Source organism: Myotis daubentonii, chromosome 16, assembly GCF_963259705.1.
Source record: "Myotis daubentonii chromosome 16, mMyoDau2.1, whole genome shotgun sequence".
In the NCBI taxonomy this organism is placed as follows: Eukaryota; Metazoa; Chordata; class Mammalia; order Chiroptera; family Vespertilionidae; genus Myotis; species Myotis daubentonii.
In genome coordinates this window covers 25,137,471-25,160,351 of record NC_081855.1, presented here as the reverse complement: position 1 = coordinate 25,160,351, position 22,881 = coordinate 25,137,471, and the positions used below count along the sequence as shown (strand labels likewise).

General features: G+C 41.2%; 1 protein-coding gene across 3 annotated transcripts in view; it reads right to left on the bottom strand.

Annotated features, from left to right (window-relative positions):
- FAM222B (family with sequence similarity 222 member B) overlaps window positions 1-22,881 on the bottom strand; it is a 63,967-nt gene that overhangs the window by 19,182 nt on the left and 21,904 nt on the right. The window contains exon 1 of one of the 3 annotated variants that reach the window (XM_059669355.1): window positions 16,738-16,966. The exons of the other annotated variants lie outside the window; for them this stretch is intronic. The gene's annotated coding sequence lies outside the window, so the exon portion shown is untranslated. Of the gene's footprint in view, window positions 1-16,737; window positions 16,967-22,881 lie in introns of those variants that run through there. 3 annotated transcript variants of the gene reach the window in all.

The following is a 22,881-nucleotide window of genomic DNA, read 5'->3' as shown; positions in this document are numbered from 1 at the left end:
GATACTTTGTAAAAGAGGCTGTTTAAACTGTGGCTAAGATAGCAACTGCAGAAAGAACTGAAGATTGAATGCCTCAATGAGAACAGAGCAGCCCAAGAGTTCTGGCACAGATTCGGTCTTTTTAGGCCTCTGGTAGGTAGGATAACAGAATGAACAGTGTGCCCAGAATAAAGTCTCCTGTTGGGATCAAATGACTGAGGTACTGCTCAGAATCCCATTCCTTGTGAATGCTGATCTCTACCTAATAGCCAGTCCCCTATGGTCCTAATATAGCTGAGTGCAAACTCCAAGGAAAGGAAGGGAATTAACAAATACTGGAGACTAATATTGTGAAATGGGCTGTATGAGGGACTCAAGTGATGTTTTCTTAATTAGGTCTCCCAACCTTTCTTGGAGATAGGTAATAATTTCATTTGTCATCTCGTCATCTGTAGCCCAGACTACAATAGGCTTCTACATGGTCTCTCTGTCCACCCACCCCCACTTGCTCCTGTAACCCAATCCATTCTCCACACAGCAGCCAGAGTAATTAATTTTTTTAATTGGAAATCTTATCAGCTCAAAAATCTCCAATAACTTCCCATCTCACTTAGAATGAAATACAAAATCCTAACATGGCCCATAAGGCCTTCCATACTCTGTTACTCCATATGAGTGGAGGAAAAGCTCAAATGTTAAACAAACCTCTCTGATCTCACCTTTTTCTTTTTTTGTTTTGGTTAATCCTCGTCAGAGGATATTTTTCCATTGATTTTTAGGGAAAGTGGAAGAGAGAAGGAAAGACAGAGAGAAACATCAATGTGAAACATATCAATTGGTTGCACGAGCCTTGACTGGGGAGGGCCTGCAACGAAGGTATGTGCCCTTGACCAGAATCGAACCCAGGACCCTTTGGTCCGCAGACTGACATTCTATCCATTGAGCCAAACTGGCTAGGGCTCTGACCTCATCTTCTAACCCCCATGCCCCGATTGCTGACTCTATTTCTAGCCCTAGTGTTCTCCTTGCAGGTCCTCGAAGGAGCTGAGCACACTCCCACCTCCAGGCCTTGTACTTCATCTGGATAACTGAGACGCTATAATGATGAAAGTACAAAGAACACATTCACTCAGCAGTCTTGCAGATAACACTTTCTCCCTGTATTTTTTAGAAGGAACCAATCCATAAATGACCACCGTAATCTCTTACATATGTATTAAATTTTGATGTGTGCAAACATCTATGAGATAGAATCATCTATCAGCTGCCTCTTAAATAGGAGACTGACTACTGTATCTAGTTTACAATAATATTTGAATTAGCTTTCATTTCTTGAACATAAAACCAACAGAGCCAAGGAAGTAACACTAGGTGGCAAGGGCAAATCATTGTCTTATAAAGAGTTTTTAAAAGGGGAAAATCCACCCTAACCTGTTTGGCTCAGTGGATAGAGCGTTGGCCTGCGGCCTGCGGACTGAAGGGTCCCAGGTTCGATTCCGGTCAAGGGCATGTACCTTGGTTGTGGGCACATCCCCAGTAGGGGGTGTGCAGGAGGCAGATGATCGATGTTTCTCTCTCATCAATGTTTCTTTTTTTTTTTTTTAAATATATTTTTTTTATTGATTTTTCACAGAGAGGAAGGGAAAGAGATAGAGAGAGTTAGAAACATCGATGAGAGAGAAACATCGATCAGCTGCCTCTTGCACATCCCCCACCGGGGATGTGCCCGCAACCCAGGTACATGCCCTTGACCGGAATCGAACCCGGGACCTCTCAGTCCGCAGGCTGACGCTCTATCCACTGAGCCAAACCGGTTTCGGCTCATCAATGTTTCTAATTCTCTATCCCACTCCCTTCCTCTCTGTAAAAAACCAATAAAATATATTTTTAAAAAAAGGGGGTGGAGGAAATCCACAGATAAACATACTTTGTTTTATTGCACTTTGCTCTATTTTGGCTCACAGATATTGCCCCACTCTCTCCAACAAATCAAAGGTTTGGCTCTGGCTGGTGTGGCTCAGTTTGTTGGGCACCCTCCTGTGCACCCAGAGTTTGAGGTTCCATTCCTGGGTAGGGCACATGCCCTGGGTTGCAGGCTCAATCCCCAGTAGGGGGCATGCAGGAGGAAGCCAATCAATATTTCTTTCTCACATCAATGTTTCTCTCCTCCTCCCTTCCTCTCTAAAATGAACTTAAAAAAAAAAAATTGAAGATTTGTGCCATTTTCCCAACAGGCTCAGATAATGGTTGGCATTTTTAAAAATATATATATTTTATTGATTTTTTACAGAGAGGAAGGGAGAGGGACAGAGAGCTGGAAACATCCATGAGAGAGAAACATCGATCAGCTGCCCCCTGCGCACCTCCCACTGGGGATGTGCCCACAACCAAGGCACATGCCCTTCACTGGAATCGAACCTGGGACTCTTCAGTCCACAGGCCGACGCTCCAGCCACTGAGCCCAACTGGTCAGGGCTGGTTGGCATTTTTTAGCAATAAAGTATTTTTAAATTGAAGTATGTACATTTTTTAGACATAATGCTATTATTGTGTACTTAACAGTCTACAGTATAATATAAGCATAAGTTTTATATGCATTAGGAAACAAAACAAAAAAAAATACATGCAATTTACTTTTTTGTGATACTTGCTTTATTGCTGTGGTCTGGAACCGAACCTGAGATATGCCTGTAAGGATAAATGTCAACTGCAGCTCAAATCACCTTTGAAATCTGGATTAACAAGAGGACTATATCAAAGTTGTTAAGACTTTGACTTTGAATCCCAGCTCTGCTACTTACTTGCTGTGTGACCTTGGGGAAGACACTTAATTTCATCTACAAAATGTACCAGCTTCCTGGAATTGTGAGGATTCAATAGGTTTATGTTAATATAATCAAGTGCTTCGGATACTGGCACTAGACATGTAGTGAACACTATTTAAATGTTGACTATCACTTTCCTAATTTATCAAAATCCAAGATGCCTCCCCCACCCCCCGACCTCCAGCCCCTATTTTACCCCTCCACCCGGTTCCCACCCTACCCCAGGCCTTCACCACCCTATTGTCTAGGTCCATAGATAATGAATATACATATATAAGATCTTTGGTTAATCTCTTCCTGCTCCCCAGCCCCACACTTCTGAGATTCCATGCCTCTGATTCTATTTTATTCATCAGTTAATTTTATTCATTAGATTCCTTTAGTTTATTTTGATTTTTAGATTGAATGCTGGTATGTATTTACTGCTATTTTATTGCTCATATTTTTTACTTCTTCTTTTACTTCTCCCTCTTCTTAAAGAATACCCTTCAACATTTCATGTAATACTGGTTTGGTGGTGATGAACTCCTTTAGCTTTTTCTTGTCTGTGGAGCTCTTTATCTGACCTTCAAGTCAAAAAGAGAGCTTTGCTCGGTAATGTTGTTTATAGGTCCTTATTATTCATCACTTTGAATATTTCTTACCACTCCCTTCTGGCCTGCAAAGTTTCTGTTGAGAAATCAGCTAACAGTCATATGGGCATGCCCTTGTAAGTAACTAACTACTTTTCTCTTGCTGCTTTTAAGATTCTCTCTTTTGTCTTTAGCCCTTGGCATTTTAATTATGATGTGTCTTGGTGTGGGCCTCTTTGAGTTCCTTCTGTTTGGGACTCTCTGCACTTCCTAGGCTTGTAAATCTATTTCTTTCACCAGGTAGGGGAAGTTTTCTGTCATTATTTCTTCAAATAGGTTTTTAATTTCTTGCTCCCTCTCTTCTCCTTTTGGCATCCCCATGATGCGAATGTTGGTACACTTGAAGTTGTCCCAGAGGCTCCTTGCACTATCTTAATATTTTTGGATTCTTTTTTCTTTTTGCTCTTTTTTTTTTTTTTTTTAAATCTTTTTGCTCTTTTGGTGGGTATTTTTTGCTTCCTTATATTCCAAATCACTGATTTAATTTTCGGAATCCTCTATTCTACTATTGAATCCCTGTACATTATTCTTTATTTCAGTTAGTACATGGTTAATTTCTGACTGGTCCTTTCTCATGTATTTGAAATTCTAAGACCCAGTGCCTATACTTCAAATTTTCTTCCAACCTCCACTTTGCTCTGGCAATGCTTCTATTGAGTGGCATTAGTGCAATGCTCTTTAAAAATGGTGAATTTCACCTTTAGAAAGATTCCAAAAGAAATGTCTTTCCTGAAGAAGGTGCTATTAATGACTATCCTTTCTTCAGGTTTAATATTCACTAATGTCTTAATTACATTCATGTTCATGCTTTAAATTTTTCAAGTCCCTTCCTTCTAAACACATTCTGGCCCAGCTGTTATGGCTCAGTGGTTGAGCATTGACCTATGAACCAGGAGGTCATGGTTTGATTCCCAGTCAGGGAACACGCCCGGGTTGTGGGCTTGATCCCCAGTGCTGATCAATGATTCTCTTTCATCATGGAAGTTTCTACCTCTCTCTCCCTCTCCATTTCTCTCTGAAATCAATAAAAATATATTTAAAAAATAAACACATTCTGAACCTAAGCAAGTGCCACGCAAATTCCCCTATGCTATAAAGGGAAGCTTTGTTATATCTTCTGGAGCGTAATGGAGTTTGACAGTCTTTTTCTCTCACTATTCACAAAGTTTCAAATAACATCATAAGCTTTATCTCCAGACTTCCTGAAAAGTACCAACTATAACTAGCTTCTCCATTTTCACAAAAACAGCAGCTGGCAGGCAGGGTTGTGGTTACTCAACAGCAGAAAGGTTTTCAGTAACAATCAATGAAGAGCTTTGAAGTATAAGGATGATATTTATTACTTACCCTTTCCTCTTCTTTCCTATTTAGTGAGACCACAGAAGTTTTAGAGGAGGACCAAGTATATTATGGCCCTTCTCCAAGCAGCCATGAATTTTCTTCCCTTACTTTAAATAAATACTAACTAAAAACAGGCTCTTAAAATGCATGGCCATACATGAAGCTATCGCAGGAGATTGATCAGTCCTTGGGAAGAGAGCCTAGCAACAAAGGACACTAAGGTGAGCATCTGAAATGAAAGCAGCACCAAGTCACATGGAGATCTAAGAACAGACCCAGTTGAAATCAACTTTAACCTATTGCAAATTAAGGAGAAGATTCTGTTTACAAGCTCATTTACATTTCAGGGTATCCATCAAACAACAATATTGAAGGGAATATTTGAAGGGAAATGGCAAAGGGACTCAGTCATCTTCAGAGGAAGATAAACTATTTCCCTCTCCTCCTTTCCCTCTTTCTCCACCTAGCAGGGATTGTTTCCAAAGATCCTATATAATAAAAGAGAAACATGTAAATTGACCATCCCTCTGCTATGCTCACCAGCCAATCAGGAGTATGCAAATTAACCCGACAAAGATGGCGGGTTAATTTGCATACACAGATGCCAAGTGGCCTGGGTCCCGGGAACATCCTCGGGACCCAGGCCGCTCCTAGCCTGTAGGCCTGCGCATAGGCCCTGAGCAGCCGGGGTCCCATAGCGCCCCCGGCCACTCCGGGCCTACGGCATAGGCACCAAGCGGATGTTCCCGCCTCGTGGCTGCTTGCGCATGCACTGGTGCCAAGCAGTGGCCTGGTCCACGTCCCTCAGCCTGGCGCCCACAACGCGGGGCTGGCTACCAGCCTTGGGGGGCATGTGGAGACCCGACGGCCCAGGGTCTCCGCACGCCCCCCAGCCTGGTGCCCACAACACGCGGGGCTGGCTGCCGGCCTCGGGGGTATGCCCCACCCCCCCGGCAGTGGGGACACTACCCTAGCCCAGTGGACACAACGCAGGAGGTCCTCTGAGCATGAGCTGCAGAGGAAACACCTTTTCTTTTTTTAAAAAAAAAATTTTTATTGATTTTTTTACAGAGAAGAGGGGAGAGGAAACATCAATGAGAGAGAAACATCGATCAGTTGCCTCCTGCACACTCCCCACTGGGATCTGTCCCCAACCAAGGTACATGCTCTTAACAGGAATCAAACCTGGGACCCTTCAGCCGCCACTTGCAGTGTTCTTGGTAACTTGGGTTATAAGACTCCAAGAAGGTGATCTAGGGTTTTTCCACCACACTCCTGGAGGAAAAAACAAAGGTCCGCTGCTAGAGGGGCTAAGAAATGTCATATCCTGCCCTAGCCGGTTTGGCTCAGTGGATAGAGCCTTGGCCTGCCAACCGCAGGGTTCGAGTTCGATTATGATCAAGGGCATGTACCTAGGTTGCAGGCTCCCCCCGGCCAGGGCCCAGGTCAGGGCTCATGCAGGAGGCAACCAATCAAAGTGTCCCTCTCACATTGATGTTTCTCTCCATCTCTCCCCTTCTCTTCCACACTCTCTAAAAATCAATGGAAACATATCCTCAGGTGAGGATTAAAAAAAAAAGAAAGAAATGTCATATCCTATGAAAGACACACCTTGAAAATGCCTAAAGAAAGTTGTAATTTTTTTCATGGTGAAGGGACTGGAGTCCTTGTTGATGAAAACACCTTGGCGGCTGCAGTGGCTGGCAGTGGCTGCAGCAGCGGGGTGATGGGGCTGGCGTCTTCCCCTGATCAGCCCGGTCGCCTCCCGCAGAGGAGCCGACCAGTAGGACATCCCCTGAGGGCTCCCAGTCTGTGAGAGGGGGCATGCTGGGCTGAGGGGAATACCCCCCCCCCATGCACGAATTCTGTGCACAGGTCCCCTAGTATTATATAACTACGAGCCACAATGCACAAAATTTATACAAAGGGCTCGGCCCTCGCAGCCCCGGCTGCCTCGCAGCCCCCTCTCCCCCAAGCCCACTGGTTGTTCCAGAAGGTAGTTCCCCAGCCCTGTCTAATTAGTATATTAGCTTTTTATTACATAGGATTAAAATAACATCATAAAATTCCTATAGAGCTAAAGAAATGTGTTTTCAGTGTCCTAATGATTTTAATTTTCCATCGTCATTTATCCCCTCTGTGCCTTCTTTGGTTTATATTTCACATATGAATGAAATTATATGATTCTTGTCCTTTCCATCTGAGTTATTTCGCTTAGCGTGATATTCTCAGGATCCATCCATATAATCACAAATGGCAGTATTTCATCCTTTTTATGGAGGTGTAATATTTGCTATTGAAACAGATCAACAATGCCATTTGCCTGTCTAAAAATTAGATGCCCTGGAATCTCTTAGAAGAAAGTAAATTATTAAGGTAATTGTAGTTCCTGGCCTTGCATAATGTCTTCTTACTACCACATGCTGGTGGCACAGGGCACATCTAGTACCACCCACCCCAACCTCCCACCCAAAAATCACCTCACCACTGTCCATATCCACGAATTCTCTCTTAGTGTCCTACTGATTTTAAAAGTATTCCAAAATACTAAACTGCACCTTGTCAATTATCATAATCTTACAATAAGCACATGTTACTATGAATGACATTTAGTTCCATCTTGTTATATTCTCCTATGATAAACAGCAATGAACTCAAGGGTATGATCTCAGAATATAAAAAGCCAGTAAGGTTGTTCCTAATAGATTCTTTTAAAATATGATCCGTCCTAGCTGGTTTGGCTCAGTGGATAGAGTGTCAGCCTGGGGACTGAAGGGTCCTGGGTTCGATTACAGGCAAGGGCACATGCCCGGGTTATGGGCTCAATCGCCAGTAGGGGGCTTGCAGGAGGCAGCCAATCAATGATTCTCTCTCATCATTGATGTTTCTATCTCTCCTTCCCTCTCCCTTCCTCTCAGAAATCAATAAAAGAAATATATTAAAAAATAAAAAAATAAAAATAAAATATGACCCTATACAGCTCTTCAAAAGAACAATATGTTTTAAGTGTAAGATTAAGTTTTATAATTCTTTGACCTTCTATCTAAAAGAGGTATGGAAAAAAAATTAATTGCAGTGCAGGGAGGGTGTAAAATGTGTCATTCTGGTTATTAAAATCCATCAAGTTCATACTTCAGCCTTGGTATAACTGGGCAAAAACTGACTTGCAAGTAATTATCACCACTAGCTGTAATAAAAGTTAATTAGGCATAATTGAACTAACACTCTAATCAGAGGAAAGCTGCAACTGGTGAAGAGCCCACTCTTCCTGCTCCTTCAATCTGCAAATGAAACTGCTAATGATAATTTGTGGACAAATAAGAAATTGTTTTCATGGTCTCCCCACTGTAAATCACTCAGCAATTTCAGCTAATGCCCAGAATGTTGGGCCAGGAGAAAAATCATTAAGCAGTGCTTCCTTAGATAAAAATGAATTTTAACAATAACCAAGTCCATTAAAGGCAGTGGGTTGCTGAGAATTGTTAAATGTCCTCTCAACACCCTAAGTAAGGTAATATGGCCTTATCTACATACCCTAATACTATGTATTAGATGCGCCCTGTGCCACCAGCATGTGGTAGTAAGAAGACATTATGCAAGGTCAGGAACTACAATTACATTAATAATTTACTTTCTTCTAAGAGATTCCAGAGCATCTAATTTTTAGACAGGCAAATGGCATTGTTGATCTGTTTCAATAGCAAAGATTAAATCACTTCTGAATTGATTTTGGAGTTAGTAGAGTCCAGCTGTATAAATCATGTTTTTAATTCTGGACAAGTACTGTGCCCTTTTCCCTGGAATTTAGTATCAGACTCTGCTTTTTAACTGTGTCTACAGACCAAAGGACTATGACTCCTAAGAGTATTGTAGAGTCTTAGGAAACCATTTGTCTTGTGGTCTTTATATCACAAGTGACCTGTAAAGTGGGCAGAAGACAGGTGCCTCGCTGAGGTGACACAAGGTAAAAGAAAAAAGCAGGTACAGCCTGGCCGGCGTGGCTTAATGATTGAGCGTCAACCTATGAACCAGGAGGTCACAGTTCAATTCCCAGTTGGGCACATGCTCAGGTTGTGGGCTCAACCTCTCATCATTAATGTTTCTATCTCTCTCTCCCTCTCCCTTCCTCCAGAGACCTCAATGCCCGGCCTGGCCACCTTTGCTGTCGGGCATCTGCCTGCCGCCTCCAGGCCCTGACCGCCTCCCTGTCCCCAACCTGCTTGGTTTTCATGACACCACAGACCAGGGGTCCTCAAACTTTTTAAACAGGGGGCCAGTTCACTGTCCCTCAGACCGTTGGAGGGCCAGACTATAGTTTAAAAAAAAAAATTATGGCCCTAACCGGTTTGGCTCAGTGGATAGAGCATCGGCCTGCGGACTGAAAGGTCCCAGGTTCGATTCCAGTCAAGGGCATGTACCTTGGTTGCGGGCACATCCCCAGTAGGAGGTGTGCAAGAGGCAGCTGATTGATCGATGTTTCTCTCTCATCGATGCTTCTAACTCTCTATCCCTCTCCCTTCCTCTCTGTAAGATATCAATAAAATATATATTTAAACAAACAAACAAAACAAAACTATGAACAAATTCCTATGCAAACTGCACATATCTTATTTTGAAGTAAAAAAAAAAAACAAAAAACGGGAACAAATACAATATTTGTATTTGCATGTGGCCTGCAGGCCATAGTTTGAGGACCCCTGGCTTAGAGTACTTCTTTAATCAGAATCTGACTTCTAAATAGATTTCATTTTGGCCAACAGCCCTCATCATTAGAGTACATACAGCTCAGTATAAGAAGAGTGGCCCTGGTACCTCAATGAGCATCCTCCTGATACCCCAAGGTTTCGGGTTCAATTCCCAGTCAGGGCACATACAAGAATCAACCAATGAATAAATACCAAAGCAATATCTGTCTGTCTCTCTCTCTAAAATCAATTTAAATAAGGGGGGGGGGGTGCTCTGGCCAAGTAGCTCAGTTGGTTGAATGTGATCTCCATATGTCAAGGTTTCAGGTTTGACCTCCAGTCAGGGTATATACAAGAAGCAACCAATGACACCATAAATAAGTGGAGCAACAAATCCAATGCTTCTCTCTCTCTCCCTTAAACCAATAAATTAAAAATAATTTTTTTTTTTTTAAAGAAGAGAGATTTAGACTGCAGGTGTGGCTCAGTCAGTGGTTGAGCATCAATCTATGAACCAGGAGGTCATGGTTCGATTCCCAGTCAGGGCATATGCCCGGGTTGCGGGCTCAATCCCCAGTGTCGGTGGGGTGTGCAGGAGGTAGCTGATGAATGATTCTCTGATGTTTCTATTTGTTTTTTTAAAAGAAAAAAAGAGGGGTTTGCTTTTGTAACAGTTCTTTGACTTGGGTATCTACAGCTCACCCATATGATGAATGATTTGCATATACTGTGGGGCCAGAAGAAGCCAACAAAGAAGATATACCAGTCTCAAGAACTACTAGTAATTTATTTATGATTTACTTGGAAGATCTCAATTCACCATAGGAATTCAGTGTAATTAGGTAACAAGGGTTAAGTAATAAAATATTAAGTAAAACAAACTGTCCCAAGGTTACTTAACTGAGCTGAACTTTTCTAGGTCTAATACTGAGTTATATACTACTTCTGATGATTAAGAAACTAACTGTAATCCACCCTTGTGTGTGGCTATCTTGCTTATTGGTCTCTTGAGTGATCAAAGAAACATCTCTAATTAGTTTGTTCAGCTAGAAAATCCTAGTTAAAAAGTAGAGGAAGTTAAAACTATTGCTTTAAAATGTGGACTAGGGCCGAAACCGGTTTGGCTCAGTGGATAGAGCGTCGGCCTGCGGACTGAAAGGTCCCAGGTTCGATTCCGGTCAAGGGCATGTACCTGGGTTGCGGGCATATCCCCAGTAGGAGATGTGCAGGAGGCAGCTGATCGATGTTTCTCTCTCATCGATGTTTCTAACTCTCTATCTCTCTCCCTTCCTCTCTGTAAAAAATCAATAAAATATATTTTAAAATAAAATAAAATAAAATGTGGACTAGGAATAGCTTTAGTTTTTATCTGCCTATACTTTGCCTGTTTGCCCTTCTGCATGAATAATGAAGAACTGACTATATCTGATCGGGAATGAACCCTTAACTAGAGTTCTGCACATATGCTGGCAAAGATACCCTCTTCCCTTTCAGGCTAGGCTGAAATTTAACAAACTCAGTCCTAAAATTTGATCTAAACAATCCAATGTTCCCTCCCTGGGATCCATCAGCACCAAATATAATATTTCAATTGTCCTTTTTTTACACATCTATCTTTTATTTCTCCAATACTTCATCCTGAACCTTCCTCCCTCTCTTGATTGATAATGGCATTTTGGTCTTTGAATTCCCTTCACCACTAGAAATATAAAAACAGCTTGTCAGGGGAGAGAGACAGAAATTTCAAATCTTCTATATATATAAAAGGCTAAGTGTCCATCCATCCAACTGGTAGCTATGACACGCAATGACCACCACCAGGGGGCAGACGCTTTGACCGATAGCTGCCATGACACGCACTGGCCATTTAAAAATAAACCACACCACGGACCTGGTGCGGATAAATCAACACTCAGCTTCCCCTAAGTGGGACACAGGCCCCGCCACCACCCCAGAGTGACATTCAACCAAATCGCAACCAACGCTGCCAAGACCCCATGGAGCAAAATGCGGCCCACAGCCCAGCCCAGCCCAGAAACGTCACTGTGGGTGCCGGGTAATGATATCACGTAACAATGCCTGGCTTCCTCTCCCTAGTGACTAGCCTCCTTGGAGTTTCTTCAGCCCAGGAACCCGACTTGCTTTATTGCCAGGTGCAAACATTTTACAGTACAACCAAATGTTTGTGAAGTGTTTTCCCGTGCTTCATCTCATTTGACTGCACAGAAGTCCTGGAGTAGGTAGATAGGAAACTGAGTAGAATCCTATTTTCTTTTCATTAGCAAGACAACAGAGATTTAGAAAGTTTAGAAATTTGACCCAACTGAAAAGAAGTAAGAAATGATGGGACTTGAAAATGGCTTCAGGTTTTCTCACTGTGCAAAATATAGTCAAATACTGCTACAGTTAAATATTTTACCCTTTGTTCACCCTGAGTGATCTACAATAAATAATCTGCTTCATGTTGATATTTACTGCTATGCTGCTGACAATTACCTGAAAGAGAAGTTGGGGTGCTTCACTGGGCTGGAAAAAGTTTAGCTAAATCAGAGAGCAGGTCTAATTAAGCAAGTTTATTTATATATATATATATATATATATATATATATATATATATATATATATATATATATATAAAAGGCTAAGTTGACTGGAGCATGCAGGATACATATAAAGCTCTTGCTGGCACCAATCGCATGCATGTGCTTCGATTTGTCATTGTCAATCGTGAATTTGGTTGATACTTCTATTATAAAGGGCAAATAGCTATATTAAAATATTTCTTCTAATTAATTTTCTTTTTTAAAAAATATGTTTTATTGATTTTTCACAGAGAGAAAGGGAGAGGGATAGAGAGTTAGAAACATCGATGAGAGAGAAACATCGATCAGCTGCCTCTTGCACACTCCCTACTGGGTATGTGCCCACAACCAAGGTACATGCCCTTGACCAGAATCGAATTTGGGACCCTTGAGTCCGCAGGCTGACGCTCTATCCACTGAGTCAAACCGGTCGAGGCTTAATTTCCTTTCAATGTGCACAAATCCGTACACTGGGACACTAGTTTCAAATAGGAATCCTAAAAGGAGTTCTTGGAGAAAAAAACTAAATACATTAGAAATTTAGAAAAGAGAAGAATTCAGAGACTTTGGCTCTGGCAGTGGCTTTACTATCAAATCATTAATATTTAGACATTCTCAGGGCATTAGTTTTCCCTACCTGAGTGAAAAGGTGAGACCACAAGAGACTGCTTATTTAATTCACTGAATAAAAATAAACCCAAAAGTAAAAATACTTATGTTAACACTGAAAATGATTCTTGGGCTGAGGAAACTCTTGTCTTAACCTTAACCTTTTGTGAGTTGTTATATAATTATACTTTTTAACCCCACATTTAATTTAAAAGTATACTATGTACTCAAGGTACCAAAGAATTCCTTTAAACCACCTCAGACTTTCTCTTTTTTCTTCTATTACCCTTTATATTTACAGACAATGAAATCTCTAATCAAAATTCTAAGATCTGGCCAAATATAAGGACTGACCAGTATTTGTTAGAATGCTAACATATAGAACAAATTTGGGGGAGAGAGCAAAGGCCTGGATTCTAAAAATAAATGAACAATTTAACTTGTGTGTTTGGTTTTAAAAATCAGAACGAACAAAAAGATGGGTTCAAAGTTTATATTTAAAAGGCAACTGTGTTTTGAATGGCTCTTAAAATCCCATAATAAGTGCAGTATCAAACACAGGGTAATTAATTCAGTGGACTCTTTCCTTTTCACTGCCAGATTGAACAGCTCTAAGGATAATCTCCTTCATTCTCCCAGGGCTCAGTTGGAAGATTCATTATTTATGCCCTCAATTGTTTACTGTGTCCTATTTTTCCATCCATCTAGGCCCAAGGGCAGTGTTATCACTGGCCTGTTTCCAACTAACAATGAATGTGTTAGTTCATTGCCTTACTAGTTACAAAACAGAAGATAATCAAACACAGTGGAATCTTAATATTGGAGAGCAAACCCCCATGCACTACCACTTGATCCAGGAGAGAGGTTAATGACAATGCTGATCCAGATTATCAAAAGGTAAATAAATGAATGAAGTGACCTCCCTAAATTGTTCCAGTCCTTTTATTTTTTAAGCCACTGAGCAACATACTAGTATATGCACATCCAAAAGGATTCTTAAAGGGCAGTATCATTAGAAAGACCATCCTGGCCCTCAACAAGAGCAGACCTGTAAACTATTGAGGATTAAACTGATTGAGATGCACTTTGCCTAGCAACCATTCATTAGGAAGAGTTCAGTAATTCACCAGCAACCAATTCCAAATGCTTATCTGGGTCATAAACAGATAACAGACTCCACCAAGTCCTCTACCCTCTGGATTTAGACTCAGCAAACAACTTCCTCATAAGACTCAGCTGCCAAGAATCAACCCCTGGGAGAGGGGGTTGTGTTTAAACACACACAAAATATTCTCAGACACCTGACAAAGCTGAACAGCTACAAACTACCTCCACATGAATACATTCATTGTCTCTAAATAAGTCTCTTATATAGCAGCATTCCCAGGTCTTTTGCCTCTAACTAGTATTTTCTCACCTTGAACAAGCTTTACCCAATTCCAAATCCGGTAACACTCAAACTAATTATTATAAGAATCAAACAACGCCAACGGCCCAATCTTTCCTTCATCTTCTTAAGGGGATCATTTTATACGTTGGATGTGAATGGGGGATTGAGTTGAATCTCCCTTTAGAGAAAACATAGGACCCCTTTTCTTAACACATTCTAAGCTGTAACTCACAAAAATAAGCAGAATGGATAAAAACAGACTACTAAAGAAAATTAAAGCAGCTACTTTACCCTCAGCAGCAGCAGGTCCCTTCAACTTAAGAGATAGGAGAAGTCACAGCTTCATGTGTCTCCTTGCAGAGGACCAAATCTGCGGATTTCCATCTCCCTTAAGTGATATTTGAAGATCAGTGGAGATACACCTATTAGCTCTATACATAGCCTTTTGTCTCCTGGGAAAAATTCTTTGGGGAAATCACTGCACCATGCAAAATACTGATTACAAAAATTAGCCAAGAAAACAAATATTTAAAAAGTAGGTGAGTAGCCCTGGTCAGGTAGTTCATCCAGTTGGTTATATGTCATTCCGATACATCAAGGTTATGGGTTTGATCCCCGGTCAGGGCACATACAAGAATCAACAAATGACTGCATAAATAAGTGAAACAACAAATCCATGTGTCTGTCTGTCTCTTTCTCTCTCACTTTCTCTCAAATCAATACATTTTTTTTAAAAAATGAAGTGAGCTAAGTGCAATACATCATAAAACTGTATTAACTGCTCACCTATGGGTAGACAAAGAAAAAAACACCTAGGATAGCTATCAAATAGGATGGCAACCTGTTTTCTGGTAGAAGCAAAATGAACTGGTGGAATATGCTTTAATATGGCCACGAAGGGGTTTTTGTCACTTCCTCAGCTTGCTATAGCTTAGCCAAATTGCTTTTCATTTTGTACCAGGCTAGCTGTCAAAGATTAAATCAGTGATTTTTAAGGGTTCATTCTCAGTAACATTAGGTAAGGAATCCTCTTTGCTTTTCAATTTAAATATTATTCATGGAGTTTGAAGGGATAAATTAGTAATAAACTAAAAACCCCAAATCCAAGAAAGATTTACTGTGAATCTATTTTTTTTTTTTTGCACAATTCTATACTAAGTCTACTTGAGAATTTTTTTAAAGTGTAAGTTTTCTGATCCCTAGTAAGTTTTCACAACTGAGGTGGGTTTCCTATCTCATCATCCCTATTCTTTATAATACTTGCTTTCTAAACTGCTACTTATTGATTAGAGATCCAATAAATCCATGCTAAGAGAAAACATTAATCCAGCTAAAACTGTAAAATAGCTGCAGCATATCAATTCTGTCAACACTAAACTCCAGTTAGAACAGTCTCTGAAAACTAAACCTAGATTTCAAGAATGAACACTCAATCACTTCAATTAATATTTACCCAGGAATGTCTTTCTAGTTGCTAAATGGGATGCTGCCCAATTCATGAATTGCTTAATAAAGGCAATTTGATCTTCAAAAAAAATTTTTTATCAAAGTGCTGACAAAAGATTATCTATCCCTTCGGATATTCTAGCTAATCAACATTAACATAAATCTGGTACAAACACCTTTGGTGAAAATGCCCAGTTAAAACAAGTTTACCATAAAATTGCCACTCAACAGACATGCAGATGACACACAAATTCACACACCCTTTGTTTCTATCACAAATTTGAGGTTTTCTATCATCAACTGATACCTTTCCTCTCAATTAAAAACCTATAAAGGGTTTCTGATTTTGGCTGAGGCTGAGCACTGCATCCTTCAGAAAGAAGGGATCCATACGTTGTAGAAGCGAAATAACTCAAAAGAGAAAAATATAATTTCAATTGTAATGCTACAGTCATTAAAATTCATAAAGTTGGGAGGAAGGGGCTTTAAAAAATAAACGAATTAAAATTCATCTGGATATTTTTTAAAGTTTGATTTTGGTTTTTGACAGCCAAAACATATTCTCTGAGTACTTATGGATATAAGAAACAGACCTGTGGAGAAACAGATCTAAGACAAGTTTCAGTACCGCAAGGTAAGTTTGCTCCCTCTAGCCAGGATTCTCCAACAGGGTTTAGTACTACACAAAGCCGGTGAAAATGCACTCGGGAAGAGACTTTAGCAGAGTTAATCAATCAATAACAACTATCCGGATTTCCTTTGACCACCATTTGACGGGGGCTCTCCCTCTTTCCACTAGCACCTTCTTCCTTTTCAGATAGTTTTTGCTGATTAAGGTAGTCCCAAGCAGGAAAATGGTGAAGACAGCTTTTAATGGACAAGGATGCAGTACAGTTCCAAAAACACACTCCTAGCTTTTTCTCTTTCTTTTTTTTGCGTTTCACTGCATCAGATGCCATATAAAAAAGGCTCCTCTTTTTTTCTCTGTTATTTTACTACGCGACCGACATCGACACATTAGTAAAAAGAGATGAGTCCTGAATCTCCTTACCCTGCCGCAGGGGTGGGATGAAGTGAGGGAAAGAATGAAGGGTAGAATTAGAAAATCAAAATAAACTGATGGGATGCGGAGCTCTTACTTCCCAATCCCTTTCCCCTCAAGGTTAAGTCGGCAGAAGTCGGGGTTGCGTTAGAAAAAGCGCGCGCGCGCACACACACACACACACACACACACACACACACACACACCTTGAACCCTAGAAGGGAGGTGAGGTTCGCTCTGCAGCGCTCGGTGGGCTCCGGGCTCCGCCCCGCCCGCCTGGGGCAGCTCAACTCTCCGCGCCCCGCCCCGAGAGGATGAGAGAGAAGGGGCTTCCAGTGGTCCTGGCGGGGGAGGGGGCGGCTGCTCCGGGTGCCTGGCTCTCCGAGCGCAGCACTCCGAGGTGCGCCGACACCCCCTCCCCCAGTTTGCGACCGCTGCCCCGCTTCGCCGCCGGAAGCCAGCCCCGCCCCCTCAACTCTATCCTGGCCCTCCATGAGCCCCCTCCCGTCCTCACAACCAATGGCGAGCCAGGGAGCCAGCAGAGCGACTCGCAAAGCAGCCAACTGGGGAGGCCCACTGGGAGGTCAGCTGCCGGGGATAGGCCAACTACCTGCGGCCCCGGCCCGGCCCGGCTCCTCTTTGTTAGAGCTGCCCCCATCTCTCTGGGCCCCCACCTCAAAGCCCGGAGTCCAGTATCCCATAGCTGGGCCAAGTGATGCCCCACCCCTTCTCCCGCTCCCCTGCCCACTTTCTGCCTGGGTAAACCCAAGCTAACCATCCAGGCGGTACCCTAGAGCGCCTCAGACTTCCACAGCAATAGCCACCTGGTGACACCCGACAGTAAAAAAAATGCTCCCCGGGTCTATATATGCCTTGCCCTTCTTTTCTCAGACTAATCAACCCTTCATAACCGTGCATAGATTTAGGTTTGCATATTAGATCAGCTGCACACATCAATCAATCCACCCTGTCTGAAACTACAGATTGCTGTGCCGCAGAAATTAAGGGGTGTGGGGCGTATTGGGAAGGTATGTATCTGGAAGGTTGTTGGTGGTGGGAGGAGAGGGAATACATTAAATCATCTGCAAAAAAGAAACACCAAAAACACACACAGTTGACCCAGTTCAGACACAAGACATCCATTCCATTAAACCCAAGCTAACCGCTCCCTTAGCAGGTTTCAATAAAACCAGGAAACAAACCTCTTAAGTCTTGTTCAAGCCACACACCTAATATGAGAAAAACTCTCAGCAATTGCCAGGCCGCGGCATAGCTGGCAGGTTGCATCAATACATCAATCACAAATGCCAACGTTAGGGACATAACACTGCTGGAATAGAATATGCTAATGATTGAAGGATATTTTCTTAGGCATAGTGGGGCTCACTTAAGACACAAGAAAAATGGGTATCAGGAAAAGCCAGCTATTACCAATATGATCATTTTTGTCCACAGAGTTCTGGCAACTAGTATTATATATCTAAATCACTACAATCCCTCTTAGTTCTCCAAGTACAATAATAATAATAATAACAACACAACAAAATACTTTAGCCTCTTATTTTTAAAAATGTATTTTTTTATTAATTTCAGAGAGGAAGGAAGAAGGAGAGAGAGAGAGAGAGAGATAGAAAAATCAATGATGAGAGAGAAACATTGATTGGCTGCCTCCTGCACACCCCACACTGAGGGTTGAACTATGACCTCCTGGTTCATAGGTCAACACTCAACCACTGAGCCAAGCCAGCTGGGCAAGTAGCCCTTTCTTATATGGAGCTCAAAGCATTTCATATATATAACCTCCATCTTCTTAGAAGATGGAAAAGGAGCTGACAACACCCATTTTTAAGCCCAATATTTTTCCTAACCAAATTAAAAACTGTGGTTTAAGATTTATAGAGGAACCTCATTGGTGTCTCATAGACTAGCTTATTAAGGTCCATATGTGAAATTTTTATTTTATTTTAAATTCTGCCCACAAAAGTCTGCCAGATTAGTTATCAGGTGTATCCAGCCCCTTCCCATCTTCTCCTGAACTAAAACAAAAATTCTCAAGAGCACAAAGCAGTTATAACTCTCCTCCACATCACTTATTAATCCCCTGTCATTTTCCATATTAAAATAACTAAATAATACTGCAAGAAGCTACTGTTTAAAATAGTGTACTCTTGCCCTGGCCAGGTAGCTCGGTTGGTTAGAGCATCATCCTGATAGGCCAAGGTTGTGGGTTCAATCCCTGATCAGGACACATACAAGCAGCAGCCAATGAGTGCATAAATAAGTGGAACAACAAATCTCTCTCTCTTACCCTAAAATCAATAAACAAACATTTTTAAAAAGTAAAAAAAAAAAAAAATAGTGGCCCTAACCGGTTTGGCTCAGTGGATAGAGCATTGGACTGCGGACTGAAAGGTCCCAGGTTCGATTCCAACTAGGGGCATGTACCTTGGTTGCGGGCACATCCCCAGTAGGAGATGTGCAGGAGGCAGATGATCAATGTTTCTCTCTCATCGATGTTTCCAACTCTCTATCCCTCTCCCTTCCTCTCTGTGAAAAATCAATAAAATATATTTTTAAAAAAATAGTGTATGTACTCTTGATGTCTAAGGGAAACATCTGAGCCAGTACTTTCCCTCAGACTCTAGCTTTCTTGACAAAAACAATTTTTTTTTCTTTAAGGAATAGAAACTAAAACTTAAATTCTTCCAAGATCATTCATGCACCAATTAATTTGTCAAGACATCAAAAACAAACATACCTGTCTTGCCATTATTATCACAAATGTTATTGATAATTGGATAATTCTGATAAAACTTCTAATATCCTCTTCTAAAACATAAACTAGGAACTCTTAGGGGGTTTCAAGTGCCTTAATGGAAATTAAAAAGTCAAACACATCTTGCCAAAAGTATCTGTACAGTACAAGAAACCACAGAGGAATTATAACTGTTTAAGAAAAGATCACTGGGACACCCAAAACATTTCCTCCTAAACAGAAATTCAAGTCCAATACTTTTCATGTCCCACCACTACCCTAACAGAGATACTTACCATATGTCTGTGGGGGCAACTATACTTCTAAGTCTCCCTTTGCTTTCATCCATTTGCTCTTTTTAAGAACTACAGAAACTGCCCTGGCCATTTTTTCTAAGTGGTTAGAGCGTCAGCCCTCAGACTGAAAGGGTCATGGGTTCGATTCCCAGTCAAGGGCAAGTATCTGGATGGGGGGTGGGGGGATTGCAGCTTCAATCCCCTGCGGCCCAGGTCTGGGTGCATATGGAAGGCAACCAATTGATGCGTTTCTCTCTCTTTCTCTTTCCTCTTCTCCACTCTCTCTAAAAAAAAATTTTTAAAAAAGGGAAAAAATATCTTCGGGTGAGGATTAAAGAAAAAAAGACAGAAACAGTTTAATTTATTGTACATTTACTAGATGTGCAAGGCCCACACACATATATATAAAGTAAGACATATATACATATATACACATTTTTATTTTATCATAATAATAGCCCTATGAAATATAAATTTCCCGTTTTTACATATGAAGAAACTGATGTCCAGAGAGGTTATACTATCTGATCTAGGTCATATAACTGCACATAGCTGATAAATGGAAAAGTTAGTCAGTATTAGAACTTAAGTTTTCTCAAATCAATTTCTCTCTCCCTTCCCTCTCTCTAAAATCAATTTTTAAAAAAGGATTTATTCTCTTTAAAAAAAACAAACAAAAAACATGAGTTTTCTGGCTTCAGATAGAATATTCCTATCCACTAAGCTATATCATGGCTTACTGGTGCCTATGTCAGCCAGCCAAGTTTCCACTCTGTGGCTGTTACATATCCTATAACCTGGCACTAGCCTATGTTATCAAACTTAACTCTCTACCTTTCCTCAGCATGTTTTCCCCACACCAGATTGTTCTGCTTGCTCACTGTCTGTATATCATGTTCATCCATTTTGAACTTTCTTGCCATGACCTTGTAATGTTATAACCATTCCATTTAAATCCTACCCATTCTCCAAGGCCCAGCTCAAATTCCACCTCCCTTGTGGAGCCCACTTTGATGCTGTCAGCAATGATTCCTTTTTTGTTTTTTGTTTTTGTTTTTGTTTTTGTTTTTTAAATATATTTTATTGACTTTTTACAGAGAGGAAGGGAGAGAGATAGAGAGCTAGAAACATCGATGAGAGAGAAACATCGATCAGCCACCTCCTGCACACCTCCCACTGGGGATGCGCCCACAACCCAGGCACATGCCCCCGACCGGAATCGAACCCGGGACCCCTCAGTCCGTAGGCCGACGCTCCATCCACTGAGCCAAACCGGTTTCGGCAATGATTCCTTTTTTGAATCACTACTACACAATTTACTACTTAATTGTTCTGTTGTCTAATGTAATTTGTCTTCCTAAGTTAGACTGTATGTAAATCAGAGCTAGTTTATATTTGCCTTTATATCTTCTACCTCCCTAATTTAAAAAAATATATTTTTTATTGATTTCAGAGAGGAAGGGAGAGGGAGAGAGAGCTAGAAACATCAATGATGAGAGAGAACCATTGATCAGGATGCCTCCTGCACACCCCCCACAGGGGATCGAGCCCACAACCCAGCCATGTGCCCTGATCAGAAATCAAGCTGTGGCCTCCTGGTTCATAGGTCGATGCTCAACCCCTGAGCCACAATGGCCAGGCATTCTCACTCCCCAATTTTGCCAAGTAAGGAATACATAGTAAAGTCCTCAATAACTACTTACACCAGTAAACTTCATAGCAAAAGAATGGTCCAAATCACTTAAATGAACCAAGTTCTCATAACAGCGACCAAAGCTGAAATCATTAATAACATTCTTTTTTTTTTTTTTTAAATATATTTCACCGATTTCTTACAGAGAGGAAGGAAGAGAGATAGAGTCAGAAACATCGATGAGAGAGAAACATCGATCAGCTGCCTCCTGCACATCTCCCACCAGGGATGTGCCCACAACCCAGGTACATGCCCTTGACCGGAATCGAACCTGGGACCCTTCAGTCCGCAGGCCGACGCTCCATCCACTGAGCCAAACCGGCCTCGGCACATTCTTAATTCATTTTCAAAATAAAACAAATACCTATAATCAAGTTCTCAATCTGCCACTACTACTTATGCTTCAACAGTATAACAGACAAAATTGATAGGAGGGACTTCAAGAGGGCTGGTAATGTTTCTTGATCTGGGAACCAGTTGCATAGGTATGTTCAATTTGTGAAAATCCATTGAGCTGTCTACTCATGTACACTTTTCTATATGTATGTTTTATCTCAATAAAAAGTTTTAAAATATCAGCCCTGGCCCGTGTGGCTCAGTTGATTGGAGTATCATTCCATGCACCATCATTCCATGCACCAAAGGGGTCAATGGTTCGATTCCCAGTCAGGGCAACTACCCAGGTTGCAGGTTCAATCCCTTGTCGGGACACATACAAGAGGCAACCAATCAATGTTTCTTTCTCACATCAATGTTTCTCTCTCTCCCTTTGTCTCTCTCTAGAGATCAATGAAAACATATCCTCCAGGGAAGATTTTAATAATAATAATCACATATAGCCCTGACCAGTTTGGCTCAGTGGATAGAGCTTCGGCCTGTGGACTGAAGGGTCCCGGGTTCGATTCCAGTCAAGGGCATGTACCTGGTTGTGGGCACAGCCCCAGTAGGTGCTGTGCAGGAGGCATCTGATTGATGTTTCTAACTCTCTATCCTTCTCCCTTCCTCTCTGTAAAAAAGTCAATAAAATATATTTTTTTAAAAAGAATAATCACAGCCGAAACCGGTTTGGCTCAGTGGATAGAGCGTCGGCCTGCGGACTGAAAGGTCCCAGGTTCGATTCCGGTCAAGGGCATGTACCTGGGTTGCGGGCATATCCCCAGTAGGAGATGTGCAGGAGGCAGCTGATCGATGTTTCTCTCTCATCGATGTTTCTAACTCTCTATCTCTCTCCCTTCCTCTCTGTAAAAAATCAATAAAATATATTTAAAAAAAAAAAAAAAGAATAATCACATATAAATACATGTCTATAGGGTCAAAGAAAATATCTGGACGTGTATACATACACCAATAAGTCAACAGTTGTTACCATTGAGAGAAAGATAGGAGGGGTAGGGAGGAACAAAGGAGAGAATTTTTTTAATATTTGATTTGATCTTTAAAAAAATTAAAAAATGCGTTCATTTTGTAATTTTAATAGATTAGTTGAGTAATACAATTATAGATTATCCTATCTAATAATAGAGAAACATGGTAATTAACCATAACTTCCCTACCCTTCCCATTGGCTAATCAGCAAGATATGCAAATTAATTGCCAACCAAGATGG